At 33.3% G+C, this 12,941-nt stretch overlaps 1 protein-coding gene across 2 annotated transcripts in view; it reads left to right on the forward strand.

The window, feature by feature from the left end:
* The window catches only part of LOC118187546 (QRFP-like peptide receptor), a 696,437-nt gene that overhangs the window by 504,347 nt on the left and 179,149 nt on the right, over window positions 1-12,941 (forward strand). The gene's annotated exons all lie outside the window — the stretch shown is intronic.

Below are 12,941 nucleotides of genomic sequence, written 5' to 3' on the forward strand. Positions count from 1 at the left end.
ATTTTTAATAAAGATATTTTGAGGTTTTAAGTATTTTTGCCGTGCCGCGAAGTGAGAACTGAATTAATTGAATGAGAAATATATCTTCAATGAAATCCAAGGAAATAAATTTAAATTAAATGCAGCAAAAAATGCGTATAATTTAATATTCCATACAAGGAAGTGATGTGGTGTATACATCAGATTTGTTTTCACATATTGGCACTCTTCCCTAAAATGTTGGCCAGCAACGTTCTAATTGATTTTATGGCAGAAAGGTTAAATAAAAGCCAATATTATTTTATTTCTACGACTGCAGGTTCTAACACATGTAGATGTTATAATGTTATGTTATTCAGACATTGACGCTATCCAAATCATTACGGGTGATGGCTGTTTTCCTTTCTATTTTAAAAGGCTTAAATTACAAGTGTCTGCCCTTTGTGATATCTGTAAAGAACTGGGCTCTGCGGAGCATTATGTAGAAAGATGTAACTATTTTACTGAATATCAGGAATGAATTTAAGAAAAAGTATGTTTTTAATATATATGATATTTTAACCCTTTGTGGTGCACTACACTTTAAAGTTGGTTTTTCAACAAGAAAAGTTGTATACAGTCTATCTAGGCCTAAAGGAGTATACAGATAAAATTTTGTAAAAATTGCACTTACCGTTTCAATTCTGTGGGTGTTCCATGAAGTGACTCTGGTGGCGTAGTGTTTCATGAGGTGGAACACTGCGCCACCAGAGCTCTTAAAAGTGCGACTAAGCGAGCATTGCAGTGAAGCACGAAAATGAGTAGAAGCTTTTATATAGTAAGGAAAAAACACTGTATTATAGCTGCATACATGTTTTTTTTTTTTTTTTTTTTTTTTTTTGATATACACAACTTTCTTGAATATATGGGTAAATGAGATAAATATATGTATATACACAAGTCTTATATTCAAAAATATTAACAAATTTTTCGATTTCATAGCTTCGTGAAATTTTCAAAGCATGTCACATCTTTTTGATAGAAGCATAAACCAACTTTGCAGATTTTGAACAAAAAACTTGTTTTGTGCGGCTTCTGATCCGTGCAACAGTATGTTTAGAATTCCAAGTAAAAAGAAAGAAAAAAGAGAAAAAGAAACTCTTTCCTCTTCGTAAAGAGTTTTCCTGCCATTTATGGAAAATTAATAATAAAAAATTAACTGCAATTAATATTAACAATAAAGAAAAATAAGCTATAAGATATACATAAACAAAACAAAACTACACAATTATTGTAAATAAACGGGAATGAGACTAAAAAGCGATAGCAAAATAATTCGCTCAGCTTCCTTAAGTAAAAATGACTCAAACTACTGATAAAATTCCCGCCTGAAAACTACTCAAAAAATTTCAAGATGCCCATATTAGGACTTTCATAGCACAACCACACCTCACCCCTCAAGACTGCTTTGTTTAAATTCATTCCCCCAAAACAACGTAAATAAAAACATATACAACAGATGTTTTCTCCTAAGACAGATGTCCTGATGCGTAAAAGCATGAGATCGCTAGAGGCTCAGTGTTCCCGCTAATGGAACACCCCGTTTTACTCAATGATTCAGCGCATGCTCTTTTTATTAAAAATGTAAAAAAAATGTATAACAAATAATATAGAGTACAACCATCAAAATTATACGGAATTTTTTTTCAAGCAAATTTTTTGCGTCACAAAAAAATATAGAAAATTACTAGAAAATAAGTGGATTTTAATAACACATCTTAAAGAAAATTCTGGGTCTCCTTGTGATATGCTTCCATTGACTATTTAAAAAGAGAAGTTTGAAGTATATTATAAAGGCATTTTTATCCATTTACGGTTGCATTTAACGGTTTCAGAAGCGATTCAATTTGGGTGTTCCATGTAGTGGAAAACTGAGCAACAAAGGGTTAAAAGATTTTAAAAGACTGAAAAAATTATCCAGGAAAATGATGGAGAAGATTAATCATGATAAGCTTGCAGTAAAGATTGCAATTTTAATTTTTTTCAGTTATATTCTTTATGTTTATTTGTTGGAGGTGGTGTTGTTTCTAGCTTGCTCTGGTGCAGCCCGCAAAAAGGCCATAGGGCGATGTAAAGCCTGCCAGGGGGGTCGGGCTGCGTCCCTCATATTATATCATGTAGATGTTATAAATAATGTTTTCAATAGCTTAAGAGACGTAATAATTATCTTACCTTAATACGGTTTTTACGGCTTAAAAATTATCGTACCTTACTACGGTTATTAATACGTAATAATTACAGTACCTACCTAATCACGGTAGTTACGTAGGGTAATATCGTGATTAACTACTCAGTAGGGTAAATCCGTGTTCGAATGTCAACTAAAACTTTGCGATGTAGAAACTTGAAAACAATAACTCACGTTTATTGCCATTTAGATGACTTGCTGGACTAATTTTAAGAGTTATAAATAATAAATTTCAAGTATTAAAAGGTATATTTGTTGGTTTCCAATACCCTTAAAAACATAGATGTCTTTCTATAGCTCGAGACTAAAGGCAAATGTTTCAAGTGAAGCAAATATTCTCAGAAATAAAAAATATGGATCTTATTTCCTTCACGACAGATAGAAAATTCCATTTCAAAATCATTTTCTGCTCAAAATTCGAATACCAAATCGCACGCACGCAGACGTCAGACAGCGGATGCTTCGCAAAAACCCAAAGGTAGAAAGAACATCGTAATGAGATTTTACTTATCTGTCAACCTCAGCATTTATGCGATCAAGTACGAAATGAAGTTTGCAGAAGTTAAAGCACGTCTCATAGTGGCTTCAAGTGTACGTTTTTGATGTATCTGAAACTTTACGTCACTAAGATATTTAAAAATATATATCATCAAAAGCGGTACGTTGTCCTGTAGCGTGTCTGTCCGTTTAAGAATTTTTATATCTAAATATGTCTCAGCTCATTTTCAGAGTTTTCACAGCATTTAAAATAAATTAAATAACGTTAAGCGATTTACAAACCGAAACCATTGTATTAGAAACGCAGTTTTAAAATAGTGATCAAACTTGATTGAACAGTGAATCAAACTATTAAACGTTAAAATGTGCTTTACTGCTTACAGCAAAAACTATCCATAAGTCACAAACATTTAAAGAAAGGTACACCTTGCACCAAAAAAGGGGGGCACAGTTCTCAATCTTCCGTTCTATTGTGCCCGACTGACGAAATTTAGCTTCGCTTTTCATGTCTTGAAAGCGCGACTTAGGATATACTGTTGCATGCGTACGGGTGCATGATGAATTCAGTGCACAAGTCCGATGAAAAACGAACAAAAATTTATTATTATCACAAAATGCTTAAATTTTCTTAAATATTCGTATAGTATTACAATATCTCACCGTAGTTATCTCTTGACTACTCAAACGTTCAACAGAACTTGAATTGACTTATTCTATTTCCCGTCGATAGCTATATATCATAATAAAATAACACCACACCTATTACACAGAAATAACACGCTCTAATTTTCAATACATTTATTTTCCATAGCGACTCTCTGGCGCTAGGTTTCACCTTACAGCGTAACATATGAATCGCAACTTCGAATATACCACAAAAATCAAGTTTCTCACAGAATATATTTCAGCACCAATTCTAGTGGCGCATGCGCTAGTAGCCAAGATTCTGCTCTGTCGCCAAGTATTTCTCAGCTAATACAAAACACTCCCGGCCTTGAAATTAACAATTTCAAAACTATTATTTCAATAAGTGTAAATATAAAGACACTACAATAAATTACTTCACAATAACAAATCACAATATTGAAAAATATACATTCAAATTATTACAATGTAGGGTTTATATTTATTTTAACTAACATTTATTTTAAGCTATCTTTCCTGTCAAGCCTTTACTTTCCCCTGGAATTGCCAATGCCAGAGTATGTAAATCGTAGTAGAACGCGCAGAGTATTCAAATTTTAGCAGAAATAATTGAGTTTAAATAGAAGGGAAACGAGATTGTAGGTGTGCTTCTTGAATCACGAGCGTGAAGGTTGCTTGGTAGAAAGTTTAAGAACCGCGCTTTTCGGCCTGTGTGCCTATTTCGACAGTTCGTTGAATCTTTCAAATTCTTAATCAGAAAGTTTGCTGAATCTCAGCTGTATCTTAGAACGCGGTTAAGATAGTTACAATTATAGAGCCTCGTAGATAGTGACTTCGTTAGTTATGCATCCTGTCATTTATTTTTAGTTGTACTTTTCTATTTTTGTTTAACCGCCTGGTCGGCGTAGTTTGTGAGCGTCAAGTGAACGCAACTGTAATTTCTAAAGTGAAATAAAAAGGGAGTTAAACCCTTCTTAAGAGTTTGTGTAATTTCCAGTTCATAGTAGTCACTACTACTATTGCTGACAAGTTGGGGCCTCCCAACATCACAACAACAAATACCAGTTTATAATAGAAATAAGCCATCATTCTACAGGAAGTATGCATATATCTCGAACATTTCGGGTCAGCAAATGCTGATTAGGCAGTCTTACAATTACTACTCTTATTTTGTTATCCCTACCATGAAAAATCTCAGCTATTCTCCCCACTAACCATTTGGTTGAAGGCAAATTTTCATCTTTTATTAATACAAGAGTTCCCAACTGAACGACATCCTTTAAAAATTTCCACTTGTGACGTTCTTGTAAATTATTAAGATAATCACGTTTCCATAATTTCCAAATTTTTTGTGTATACTTAGTGATTCTTTGCCATTTAGAAAGTCTCTTTTCATTTATGTTGGATAAATCTGGCTCAGCTAGAGTTGTGATAGGTCTACCAACCAAAAAGTGACCTGGGGTCAAAGTTTCAAAATTATTGTAATCAGCTGAAATTGGAGTAAGAGGTCTTCAGTTCAATACCCCTTCAATTTCAGTTAAAACAGTTAAAAATTCTTTAAGTTAAACACTGATTACCAATAACTCTCTTCAAATGACTTCTTCAAATAATTTATTTCCGGCCTCCCAAATTCCAGTACATTTTCCAGTTATTCCAGTACATTTTTCCCTTCTAGAGAAAAAAACTTTTTAAGCTCGAAATAAAAAATTGGCTAGTTTGGTCTGTCGCAAAGTCTATGTGTATGGCTTTTGTACTCATACATAGGTATATTACGACATAGATTTTGTTAAAAACTCCCTTACGTTGATTCTTAAACTTTATTGCAAATGGGTCGCAGAAATCAACACTAGTTATGTTAAATGGGTATGATGGTGTGACACGCTCTTTGGGGCAACTCGACCATTATTTGTTGAACTGTGATGGGTTTGTTCTTAAAACATGTCACACATCTGTAGATGATCTGTCTACAACTATTTCTGCCATTGAGTGGCCAGAACCTTTTTTTTTTCTTCTTGCTTACGCAGTTTTACGTAGACAACAGTACCGTACGCCCTCTGACTGGCATCTGAAAAGCAATGGATCTCTATGCCGATTTGAAACCCGAAGCCGATTAAGGCTTCGGGTTTCAAAATGAATCTTGGAACTGCAATTTTACTTAGATGATGACACTCACAGCACCACTTTGCCCACTCTTGACAGATGTCTGTAGGTAGTTCATCATCCCATGTCAATTTTCGAACCCAAAGTTCTTGTAACAAGAATTTAAGTCTAATAGTAAATGGAGTTATTAACCCAAAGGGATCACAAATTTTCCCGGCAGTTTTCAAGATGAACCGTTTCGTATTACGCTTATTCTTAAGGAATTCCATCAAACTGTCTGTGTCTATACTCAGACTGTCTTGATTAGTATCCCAAGATATTCCCAAAATCTTAAGTGTCTCGTTTGAGTACTTGATTTTATGTGGATGGATTACGAACTCTTCTTTTCCCATTTTCTCATCAGCTCAGGATCATCGAATACCCATTTACGCAAGTTCATATTTGCTGCACTCATAATTTGTTTAGCTTAATGCGATAAGCTTAAAGCCTCGTCTGCACTGTCCTGTACAGTAATAAAATCATCAACATAAACACAAGAATTCAATATTTCAAATACATCTGGCTGCTCATCTCGATATTTTCTAATGTGTTCTTTAATTGTTGCAGCCAACAAAAACGGACTTGACTTAATTCCAAAATTTATGCGCTTCAATCTACACTGGTGGCCAAAATTGTGGAAACTTTTGGAAATTTTTATTTTTTTGAACTTTGTATGCTTATAGAAAACGTTACATTTCACAAAATGCAAATTTGTATATATCATTTTAAAGAGAATTTATTACTGAATTCAATACAAAACACAAAATTCAATTATTTGCAATACAAAAAAGTTAAACGATAATAGTAATCGATATACATTAGATAGTGATGATTGCAGTGAGTTATCAGTACTTAGTAGGGTACCCTTTATTTTTGATTACAGCTTCACATCGACGTTTCATTGAGCTGACAAGAGTTTTAAGCTCTTCTTTCGTTATTACATGATGCCAGGAAACAATTATAGCCCCGATTAGTTCCCTTTTATTTGATGGGCGCCTCATTCGGACAAGAGTTTTCAAACGGTGCCACAAATTTTCGATAGGATTGAGGTCAGGACTGTTTCCTGGCCATGACAATAATTTAATGCTCTTTGTACGAAACCACTCTTTCAATATTTTGGCCTTGGGCAAGGAGCAGAATCCTGCTGAAAAATAAACGAAGCATTGTTGGAAAAGAGATCTCTGATGGAAGGTAGAAGTTTTGGTTCTAGAATAGTGTCAATGTATTTTCTGGCATTCAGTGTCCAATCGATGACATGAAGGCGACCAATACCATTTGCTGACATGCATGACCAAATCATAACACTAACTGGGTTCTTCACAGTTGCTTGAATGCAGTCAGGATGTAGCTCTTCTCTTATTCTAGGTCATACATATTTTCGCCCATCACTACCGAATAACGATATCTTAGTTTCATCACTCCATATAACTTGTGACCACTGATCATCTGTCCAATTAATGTGTTCCTTTGCCCACTGTAGTCTTTTTTTCGTTGCTGAAAATTAAGATAAGGCTTTTTTTGTGAAATTCTACCTCTCATTCCAACATATGTTAATCTTCTCCTGATTATTCTTGAACTGACAAAAACACCAGCATCATTCAGACCACTTCTGATGGCCGCTGATGACATTTCTCTATCTTGGTGACATAGTCTTTTTATTCTTCTGTAATCAATAGATGTGGTGCATCTTTTTCGGCCTTTTCCTTCTTTGTTTTTTATTTTGTCTCCTGATATCGTAAACAAAACTTTCGGACTCCAGATGTAGTCACTGAAACACCCACCTGTCTTGCAATTTCAGCATAGGAAAGACCACTTTCTCGTAACACAATAATATTACATCTCTTTCTAAGTGTCCAATCTACTCTTTTATTTGATGTCATTGCTTCTTGACTAAATATTAAACATTTTTACAAAATTTCCTACTTGTAATTGCAGTGTATAAGAAACAAGTTCTCCTTCTATAGAACAAAGGAAAATAATGAATTGTTTCAAGTGTAAACATGATCTCAGCTTCTACTGGCAGTTACTAACATTTGAGTGGTTCTCAGAACAAGAACAGTGATTGGCCAGGAAAGCTAGACATTACAAACCACTTCATAACTGTGTTTCTTATTTATATTAAAGTACATATAACTTTTTTTTTATTGCAAATAATTGAATTTTGTGTTTTGTATTGAATTCAGTAATAAATTCTCTTTAAAATGATATATACAAGTTTGCATTTTGCGAAACGTAACATTTTCTATAAGCATATAAAGTTCAAAAACAAAAAAAATTTCCAAAAGTGTCCACAATTTTGGCCACCACTGTATATGTCGCTAGTTTTAGATAATTTAATTGTGTGCTTTCCACAAACAGGAATCGCACTGCGTCTTGATCCTTTTCTGCCAAAACAATCTGCAAAAATGCTTTTTCTACATCCGCTGAAATTGCAACTTTATTTAATCGGAAATTAATTAGCAGATGGAACATATTAGGATTTAAATTTGTCCCTGTCCATAGACAATCGTTCAGTGATAGCTGCCCGAACTCATGTGAGCTGCCATCAAACACTATTCTAGTCTTCGTTGAAGCACTGGTTTCTCTAAATACCGGTTGGTGTGGTAGGTAAAATACTGGTTTACCAATAGGTATATTTCCATCTGACACTTTCTCAATAATACCTTGCTTGAGATAATCATCTAATATTTTACTATATGTAGAAAACAGTGTTTTGACATAATTCATTCGTTTTACAAGAGTTTTTAATCTATTTTCCGCTACTCGGTAATTATCAACTAATTCACTCCAGTCCCTTTTCCAAGGTAAAGTAACCTCGTAGCGACCAGCTTTAAAGCAAACTGTCTTATTAAATATTTCCAATGCTTTGTCTTCCTCATGACAATAAGGATCATCTTTAATTCCTAATGATTCTAGTTCGAAAAACATTTTCAATTCACTCTCTGAATTATTATTTATTAACCCACAATACGATAAATTATTTCTCCGTGAATCATTTATATTTCCACTAACTATATATCCAAACACACTATTTTGTAATATCAAGCCTGTGTTAGGAGTATAGATTTTACCAACTCGTAATATATAAAAAATTTCCGCGCCGAGCAACAGGTTTACTTTCTCTGGTATATAAAATTCCGGATCCGCTAAATTCACCGTCTCAGGAATCACAAGGTTACTAACATCCATAAACTTTGCGGGAGTTAAACCTGCTATTTTTGGAATTACCAAAACTTCTACTTTCTTTTTATACGTTTGTTCCTGATTACAGATAAGGGCAACTGTTTTTCTTTTTGTTTTAACTTAGTTAACTGTGTTTTCAATGTACGTTTTTTCGGTAATATCTCCTTTATAGTGACATTTTAATTAGCAAAAGTCAATAAACAAATAAAGAGCTTCAAAAAGGTACAATGAGCTTCAAAACGGGGAAGGGTACTTACCCTTTTGTTTCTACAGAACTTCAACTTCATGTAATTCTTCGTTTCACAAAACCGAAAGTAATATCAGAGTCTCATAAACTTCATTAGTTGTTCCGGCTCGAAGCGGCCAAAAAAATTGAATTGTTTTATTCTATTTCCCGTCGATAGCTATATATCATAACAAAATAACACCACACACATTACACAGAAATAACACGCTCTAATTTTCAATACATTTATTTTCCATAGCGACTCTCGGTCGCTAGGTTTCACCTTACAGCGTAACATATGAATCGTAACTTCGAATGTACCACATAAATCAAGCTTCTCACAGAATATATTTCAGCGCTAATTCTGGTGGCGCATGCGCTCTTAGCCAAGATTCTGCTCTGTCGCCAAGTATTTCTCAGCTAATACAAAACAGAACTTAATTCAAAACATATAGAGAAAGCTAATCCGCGAATTCGCTACATTCACCAAGAGCAGTTTTCTAAACAAACACTTAAAACAACAACTAACTAACTGAAATGATGTCTATGCCGTAACGCAATTAAGAGGCAATCGGCCTAGTGCGGCCTTTACCAATATATTGTAAATAGGGTATCTTTAACGATGAGTTGAATCCAGTAAGGTGGAGCGTACTTTTTGCACCTAGTGTAGAATCTCTAGAAGAGAAGTAAACGTGGAGCCATCTTTTGGCAAAACTTGTATTTTGCTGCTCAGCTATGCTCATCTTGAGAGAAGCTGCGAGTTAATCTTGATCTGCAAAGTTCAAAATAATCTGGATGGCTTGAAAGGCTAGAGAATGTTTCTGCATATTTGATTTAGCTGATTTAATTCTCTGAGCTATTGTGGTTATTGATTTCATGAGGTAAAGGGTTTCCTGATCTTTGAAAATGTTAATGATTTCTGCTAAATTTAACTGAAAGGAGAAGTTTCCCTCCTTTTTATAAGCTTTTTAAATCAATATTGTTCTAGCAATTTCTCCAAATCAAAAAGAAATATTTATTTATTAAATGTTAAATGCACGTGCTCTTGTATTTTTTATTTTCCGGTGAAACTTTCCTTTAATATTCGTCACAAGCTGCACTGCACGGGGAATAAAACATTTTAATTTATAATTCTACTAACATTAGCTATTTAAATACCAAATCCATAAATGTTTAATTATTAAACGTTAAAATGTGCCTTACTGCTTACAGCAAAAAACTATCCACAAGACACCAAAATTTAAAGAAAGGTAGACATTGCACGACAAAAGGGATAGCAAAGTTCTCCATCTCCCGTTCTTTTGTGCTAATTGACGAAATTTAGCTTCGTTTTTCATGTCTCGAAAGCACGACTTATGATGTACACTGCTCAAAAAAAAAAAAAAAAAAAAAAAAAAAAAAAAGAAAGGGGACTGTGCTATATCTTCCGTTCTACTAGGCCGATTGACAAAATTCAAATTGCGTTCTTCATGTCTCGAAAGCGCGACTTAGGATATATATGAGATTTATATATAGCACTATTCTAACATAGTTATTTTGACACAAAATCGGACTTTTTCTGAAATAACATACCACTTTTTGTACATATTTCGATTCTACAACTCAAATTACACCTAAATATGAAATTTTGTAAATTTTGGAGCGAAATTTACGGAGAAATTCACAAATTTATGTTGGCACTTTTATTTCAGTTTGCGCCAAGAATAGTTCACTTGGCGAACTTCTTAATATATGGCAACCTAGTTTCCTTTCCCGTGAGAGGAAAAAAAAGTCACCATCGTTCCTTCTTTTCCAAATAATATTCTTTATATTATATTTTTAATTATAACTTATTATTTTAAGTAGTTTTTTCTTTTTCGAATTTGATTTTAATTGTTTAAGTTGCATGTTTTTTTGTTTTTTTGTTTTTTTTTCGAATAATTGTTTTAAAAATGTCTATTTACCTATTCGAACTGCGTAAAAAAAGGTGCAGTATTTATTTTTTATTAAATAGTTTCCTTTATATACATTTTTTGTCATAGTTATTATTTTAGGTAATTTTTAAATTTTTATACTTTTATTTTAATTGTTTGTGTTGCATTGTCTCTTCAGATAATTGTTTTAAAATTTTCTATTTATTCCTTCGAACTGAGCATTTTAAATATATTTATTAATATAAATTTTCCAGAATTTGATTTTATTTATTTGAATTGCCTTTCTTTCGGAAGAATACTTTGTAACCCAGACTATGATGCGTTTGAAAACTGCGTATATTAAAAGAGAAAATACAGTAAAGCACAGTTAACACGCCTTTCAATGTTCCGTTCAGAAAAGATATATATAAATAAGAGAGATGTATAACCGACATTTTAACTTAGTATGACTTGCATACACTGCTTTAAACAGTTTTATCATTGTGCCCATTGCTTTACACAATTTTATCCTCATTTGGTTTCTTAAAATGTTATTCATATTTTAGTCAAATATTTTATTTTTGAAATCGAAGAATCAAATATCATAAGATTAAAAGGTTTTAAATTTTAAAAAATTAATACTAAATTTTACGCAAAAAAATTTTTTTTCCTCATTTTCTTCAGGCATTCTACTTTATTCTTGGTCTTTTTGTTTAGGCATTCTGCAAGTATATTAAAAAGTATCCAACTTTTCGAAATATCTTGTTATTTCTGACAATCATTTTGAATAAAGTTATCGCTTTCCATTTCATAAAGGCCCACAAACGGCCGAGCGGTAGAGTCGCTGAACACTGGTAGTGGGCGTTTTCGTGGATTTTCTCATGTGTACCGTGTATGACTGCTGGTTTCCCTTAGAAAGTTCTTCACGAAGTATTTCGTCAGAGCCTTTATCAGTCTTTAGAGACTAAACATTTTGAAGGTATGAGATGAAAGGAAAGACTGGTTTCATCAAGAGGTTTTGGTTTATTTATTTATGACAAAGCACACTAGGGCTATCTGCCTAAGGGGATGGATGCCTTCGGGGAGGACTTTCTAAGGGAAACTGGCTCGCATACACGTTACACATGGGGAGAACCACGAAAAGGCCCATGAAGCCAGCCCGTTCGCGAGATTCGAACCTCGGACCGAACTACCAGTGTTCAGCGACTTTACCGCTCCGCCGCTGTTTCACCAGGAGGGGAAAAAACGCCTTTAGGTGACATCCACATACAATACTGGATAAACTCCTGAATCTTCAAATGATTCGACTGAGAAAATCATGGGATTCTCCATTTATGATACGATATGATGTTCTATAACGTAATTTAAATTTATACAACCATGTAGTCTAAAACCAGTCGCTCTTCACATTAATCTGCAATGATATCGTTTATGTCTTTTCTGTTAACACAAGCTCAATTGATGGTATTTGCTGGTGTACACGTCCAAGTGTTTTCTCTTTGAACGCCTAAATTCTTTGAAGTATCCTGAAAGCATATTCAAAAGCGTCCAATTTTTTTAAACATCTTGGTATGTCTGACAGCCAAATTTTCCCTGCAAATTTTTGCTTACTTTTCTCCCTAATTTTCTTCTTTCTTTCTACAGTTATTTTCAGTGCTCACACAAGAAAATTAAAATTTTTCGATTACTAGACTTAAAAAGCATCCAACTTTTAAAATAAATTTTTCATTCTTGTCAATTTTTTAAAATATCAATTACATGAATTGCGTTTCAGCTGAAGACAGCTTTTAATTTTCTAGTCATTTTTACTGTAAATAAAGTTTAAAGCGAAGTCCAAAGGATAAATATTTTAATTAAAAGATTTTTGCTAAATGACAAAGAAATAAAACAGTCCAGCAGGGTTTATTCTGTGCCACCCAGTGAACCGATTCTTATATCGGCTGAAACAATCTAAATCATATTAAAGAACATGTTTTTTTATACAATCTATGATGAGAGAGAAAAATTAGCTTCTTAAAACATTCTTTCTAAGAGAATTAATATAAAAATTTATATTTATATATATATTTTTTAAAGCTGGGACTTGAACCAAACTGTCAAACTTTTAAAGTTTAATTTACATGGTGGTTATAATTAAAGTACCAGTTTGAAA

The sequence above is a fragment of the Stegodyphus dumicola genome, chromosome 2, assembly GCF_044657685.1.
Source record: "Stegodyphus dumicola isolate Sdum_Otavi_A_Nest chromosome 2, ASM4465768v1".
Lineage (NCBI taxonomy): Eukaryota > Metazoa > Arthropoda > Arachnida > Araneae > Eresidae > Stegodyphus > Stegodyphus dumicola.